Source organism: Thamnophis elegans, chromosome 12, assembly GCF_009769535.1.
Source record: "Thamnophis elegans isolate rThaEle1 chromosome 12, rThaEle1.pri, whole genome shotgun sequence".
NCBI classification, from domain to species: Eukaryota; Metazoa; Chordata; class Lepidosauria; order Squamata; family Colubridae; genus Thamnophis; species Thamnophis elegans.
Window position 1 is genome coordinate 6,904,454 of NC_045552.1, and position 6,000 is coordinate 6,910,453.

Genomic DNA, 6,000 nt, shown 5'->3' on the forward strand with positions numbered 1-6,000 from the left:
TAATGAGATCTGGCCGACCGCCCATCCACATCGCATCCCCTGGAGCCCCAGCCAGCCAAATAAATAAATAAATAAATATCTCAGCATTGCTCATTCCCAGAGTGGTGAGAACAGGAAATGTGCAGGGTGGGTTGAAAGAGTCACACAGGCCACCCTGGTGCTCCTTAGCCGGAAAACATTTGGTAATATAATGAAATGAACTTAAATTTGATTTGTACTTTCCCTGCCTCTATTTTGTACACAAATTTAGTCTGGCTGTTTTGGGTAGCTAAGAATCAAGAGGAGATGGATGGCTATAGAAACTGAATAAGAGAGATTGGGGGGGGGGGGGGAGAGAGGGGGAGGGAGGGATGATAGATAGATAGATGAGAGATGAAAGAGAGATGGTAGCTAGATATAGATAGAGATGATTATAGAGAGAGAGATGATGATAGATAGATAGATAGATAGATAGATGATAGATAGATAGACAGATAAACAGATAAACAGATAAACAGATAAACAGATAAACAGATAAGAGATGACCCAGAGATAGATTAGATAGATAGACTTATAGACTGATAAATAGATGATAGATAGATAGCAATAGCAATAGCAGTAGACTTATATACCGCTTCATAGGGCTTTCAGCCCTCTCTAAGTGGTTTACAGAGAGTCAGCATATTGCCCCCAACAATCTGGGTCCTCATTTTACCCACCTCGGAAGGATGGAAGGCTGAGTCAACCCTGAGCCGGTGAGATTTGAACCGCTGAACTGCTGATCTAGCAGTAGCCTGCAGTGCTGCATTTAACCACTGCGCCACCTTTTTCAAGAAGTGAAAAAAGATAGATAGATAGATAGATAGATAGATAGATAGATAGATAGATAGATAGAGATAGATAGATATGATCGAGAGAGATATTAAAGAGAGAGATAAGAGATTGATAGATGATAGAGAGATAAATAGATAGAGAGAATGATCGAGAGAGATATTAGAGAGAGAGATGGGAGAGAGATTGATAGATGATAGAGAGATAAATAGAGAGAGAGATAATCAAGAGAGATATTAGAGAGAGAGAGATGAAAGATTGATAGATGATAGATAAAGAGAGAGAGAGAGAGATGATTGAGAGAGATATGAGAGAGAGAGAGATGAGAAATAGATTGATTGATAGATAGATATAATAGACAGCCAGACGTATCGCACTGGCTTAGTGTTATTTGTGAAGTCAGTGACTATATTTGACAAACTATGGTTTCTGACTTACATGTTAAGTGAGTCAACTGAGGACTGTTTAAAGACTTTGATTAAAGCCATGGTTTGAGATATTGCACGAACGCCAGTGAGTGCCAGGAAATTAATGGGTATTTGTTATGACTATTAAAAAAAAAAACCCATCTTCTAAGCATTAACGATTTGGATCGGTTTGTTAGCGGTTAGATGAGAGGTCATGGAATGTATCAAATTCGTAGGTGAAGTTAGGTGAGATCGCTAATATGTGTTAGGAGACAGAAATAAAATTCAGAATGACTTCCTCTGGTTGAAAATAAACGAAAGAAATTTATCGGAGAGGAAGTTTGGCATTAGGAAAGAGATCAAACACAGAAAACAGAACAAAGAATACAGCTTAGTAACAGAAGTGAAAAAAAAGAAGTTCCTGTAGTTGTAATTGATTACACACAGGATATGAGGCAGGAATGTGTTGTAGTTCAAATAAAATAACCGCCAAATTTAATTTGAGGCTCCATCAATAGAAATTGTTTCCAAATCAGGCATTGTTCAATCTTGAATATTATGTTAGGTTTTGGCAGTGGTGGGTTTCAAAAATTGTTCGAACCTACTCTGTGGGTGTGGCCTCCTTTGTGGGAGTGGCTTGCCACCCATGTGACCGGATGGGAGTGGCTTGCCGCCCATGTGACTGGATATGAAATTAAGAATTAGTACTTAGGTCGGTCCAAGTAGCTATTCAGAAACTCTGGCATTGAAGCATGCAAGTCTTAAAGCTGTCAAGTTACAAGACCCTTGCACCCCTAACCCTTTAGGAAAAAAAACTAGGGGTCTTCAAACCTGACAGCTTTAAGACTTGTGGACTTCAACTCCCAGAATTCCTCCTCCAGTCACGTTGGCTCAGGAACTCTGGCATTGAAGCATGCAAGTCTTAAAGCTGTCAAGTTACAAGATCCTTGCACCCCTAACCCTTCAGCAGTGGTGGGTTTCAAAAATATTTGGAACCCCTTCTGTAGGTATGGCCTGCTTTCCGGGTCCACTGGTGGAACCTCTTCTAACCGGTCCGGTAGATTTGACGAACTGGTTCTACCGAATAGGTGCGAACTGGTAGGAACCCACCTCTGGGTTTTGGGCATCACACTTTAAGACGGACTGGGATATCCTCAAACAGTGAGAATGGTTAGGTTAGAGCAGGGGTATCAAACACAAGGCCCGGGGGCCAGACCTGGCCCTCAGGGTGCTTAGGTCTGGCCCACAGGGCCACCCTGGAAACAGTGAAGGACTGGCCCGCGGTGCCTCTGCAGGCGAAAATGGCTGCATGGGGCGCTCCCAAGCTCAGTTTTGGCTGGCAGAGGGTTGCAGGAGGTCGTCACAGCCTAAAACGGAGCTTGGGAACCTGTTTCCTCTGGCAGAGCTCTCGGGCCGCCTCCGACACGAGTGATGTTGAGCTAGCCACGCCCAGCCTGGCCACACCCACTCTGCCCCCTCCCTCCCCAATGTCAAACACAATCGAAATCGAATTTGACACCCCTGGGTTAGAGTCCCATGAGCTCTTCCAAGAATCATCACAAACACCCCAACGAAGTGATTGGTGTCTTCATGATTACTGCATTAACACAACCAGGACCGGATCCTGTTAGATCTGCAGGGTTTTTCCAACCTCAGCAACTATAAGATGTGTGGACTTCAACTTCCAGAGACCCAGAATGGCTGAACAATTGTGGAAGTTGAAGTCCACACACACCTTAAAGTTGCCAAGATTGAGACACGTTCTGCTAGCACAGGAGTCTTCAACCTTGGCAACTTTAAGACTTGCGGACTTCAACTCCCAGAATTCCGCAGCCAGGGAACTCTGGGAGTGGAAGTCCATAAATCTTAAAAGTTGCCAAGGTTGGAGACTTCTGTCCTAGAAGACAGTAGACAGCGGTGCTTAAACTTTTCTGAACCCTTTGAAACTGTCAGTATTTCTGCATCAATATACCTGGATAGAAATTCCTTGGAGGTGGCTGGATTGGAATTCCCGCAATCCTCAGGACGCCCGAGTCAACAGCCTGAAAGAATTCCTTTCAAACTTGTGATTCCATAATTTGGTGATTCTCTGAATCAGCCCTTGAGCTCGCAAGTCACATTCCAAGTCTTCACGTCACCGGGATGGGCTGTGAACGGTGAGCTGGATTATCCCAGGTATGTGATATCATACAGGTGTGTGTGTTTGTGTGCAGAAGTATTTCATCCCCTTTCCACTAAATTAGGAATCTAAAGAATTGCCTTGGCTATTTTTTTAAAAAAAATCAAATTCTCCTTCCTGATTGCAAGATGAACTTAAGTTGGATAAAATTACCCAACTTACTTGAAACTCTTTGAAACTTCTCTGAACTAATCAAGGAGTAGCAACCTAGAATTAAGGAGAAACTTTCTAACAGTGAGGGCAATTAACCAGTGGAACGGCGTTGCCTTCAGACATCACTGGAGGTTTTTAAGAAGAGAATTGTCTGAAATGGTATAGGATCTCTTGCTGGAGCAGGGGGTTGGACTAGAAGACCTCCCAGGTCCTTTCCAACTCTATTCTGAATTGGAAACAAAAAGCTTAGCAACTGTTGCTCTACCTGTTTCGGCTGAGGTTGGCCAGCATGGGTTCCTCAAGCATTTCTGCTTGTTTTTAAAATAGAGAGAATAGTGTTATAAAAATTTCCCTATATGAAAAACTAAGGGGAACCACGAGCAACCACAGGTAATACATTTTACTTTAAGAGCAGAAGTTTATTGTTTCATGAACAATTTTGAACATGAATAGCAAAATAGCATTATTTAGATTAACTCCTTATTGCAATAAGGTCGACTGTCATAGCTGTATCCAGCAAGCATTAGCTACAGCCAGTGGCCCTGAACTCCTCCCAAGACAATCTTTTTATACTTTTCTGCATGCATTTTACAACATACTTCTTTGCTCTGCCTTACTGTCACTGACCGTCACTCTCTACAAACACCTGTACACCTTTGAAGTTCTCAGACACTTGTTACTTTCAGTTCCTCATTTCCCACCATCTCATACTTTCTGTTGCTAATATATCCACATCAAGTACAGACCTTGCCCAAGCCAGCACATTTGAAAATATTACTCTGGTACATTTTGCAATTATGTTAGTTTAAAACTTTGACTCCGTGAGGCCTGCGAGCTCACTCCTAGGCTTATTACCTGCAACTTTCCCATTGATATTTTCTCCCCTCGCAATAGTAAATGTGGAAAAAGAGAAATCCCCTCTGCATTAACAAGAGGGATGGAATCATGTAAAAAGTGTTAATACCACTTTATAATGCCTTGGTAAGGCCGCACTTGGAATATTGCATCCAGTTTTGGTCGCCACGATATAAGAAAAGATGCTGATGCTCTAAAAAGAGTGCAGAGAAGAGCAACAAGAATGATTCGGGGACTGGAGGCTAAAAAATATGAAGGGATTGGGTATGTCTAGTTTAATGCTGGGAACTGTAAGGGTGATGTGATAGCAGTATTCCAATATCTAAGATCTGCCACAAAGAAAGGGGGGGTGTCAAACTATTCTCCAAAGCACCTGAAGGCAGGAGAAGAAGCAATGGGTGGAAACTAATCAAGGAGAGAAGCAACTTAGAACAGAGGAGGAATTTCCTGACAGTGAGAACCATTAATCAGTGGAACAGAAGTTGCCTCCAGAAGTTGTGAATGCCCCAACACTGGAAGTCTTTAAGAAGATGTTGGATAGCCATTTGTCTGAAATAATATAGGTTACTTGCTTGAGCAGGGGGTTGGACTAGAAGACCTCCAAGGTCCCTTCCAACTCTGTTATCCCGTTAAAGGTACATAGGCAGGGAGGTCTGGACTCTGCAGAGATGGGCCCCACAAAATCAGGACTGCAATGGAAGGTTCGAATCCCATGATTGTATTCACTCTCTTGGCTTTTTGGATGATTCCTGCAAAAAGGGGTAGTGAATGCATGGAAACAATCTTCCGTTCAATAACAATCCATAGCAGAAGACCACATCTCAATAGAGAAGCTTTTTAAAATACACAGAACCATGAAAAAAGAAATGCCAGTCTACTGTGAAATATTATTTGAGGAGATGGGCTGTGCAGGAGTCTGCAACCTTAAACCCTCAAAAGGCCATTTGGACCCGTTCCCTACAGATAAGAAAACACCAGGAGCGATCCACAAAACCTGGGTGGGTGTGGCCAACTCAACATCACTTACTCCCGCCCGGTCACATGACCCCCAAGCCACTCCTACCCAGGTTTTGGGGCTACCGGTGTTTTCTGGAGGAAATGGGTATCTCTATGTGTGTGTGTCTCTCTCTCCCTCTCTGTCTCTCCCTCTCTCTCTCTCTCATCTCAAGACAGGCGAGGAGTGACTGGAAGGGAAGGGTGAGGGGCATGGCCAGCCATTGGTGGGTTCAACTGACAGGGAGCCCCAGCAGGGGGACGAAAGAGCCTCATGCAGCTCCGGAGCCGCAGGTTGCTGACACCCAGGCAAGTGGGACACTGATTTTTTTCATATCCCTCACATACACAAACACACACACACATCTCACCCTCATCTTAGATCTGCTCTTGGACAAAGGTCATTTCATGGGGACAAGGCAGAAAAACAAGATGACTGGGACGTGTTTATGATGTGGTAGGATTGCACCATTTTGTGAAGATATGTAGAGTTTGAAATGTCCCGTCCGAGGGAAACAGAACGGAAAAAAAAAAAAGCAACACTTTCTGTCTTTCAAAAATCTTTATTTAGGCTGGCCTTATTTGGTTAAGCACTTGGATGAG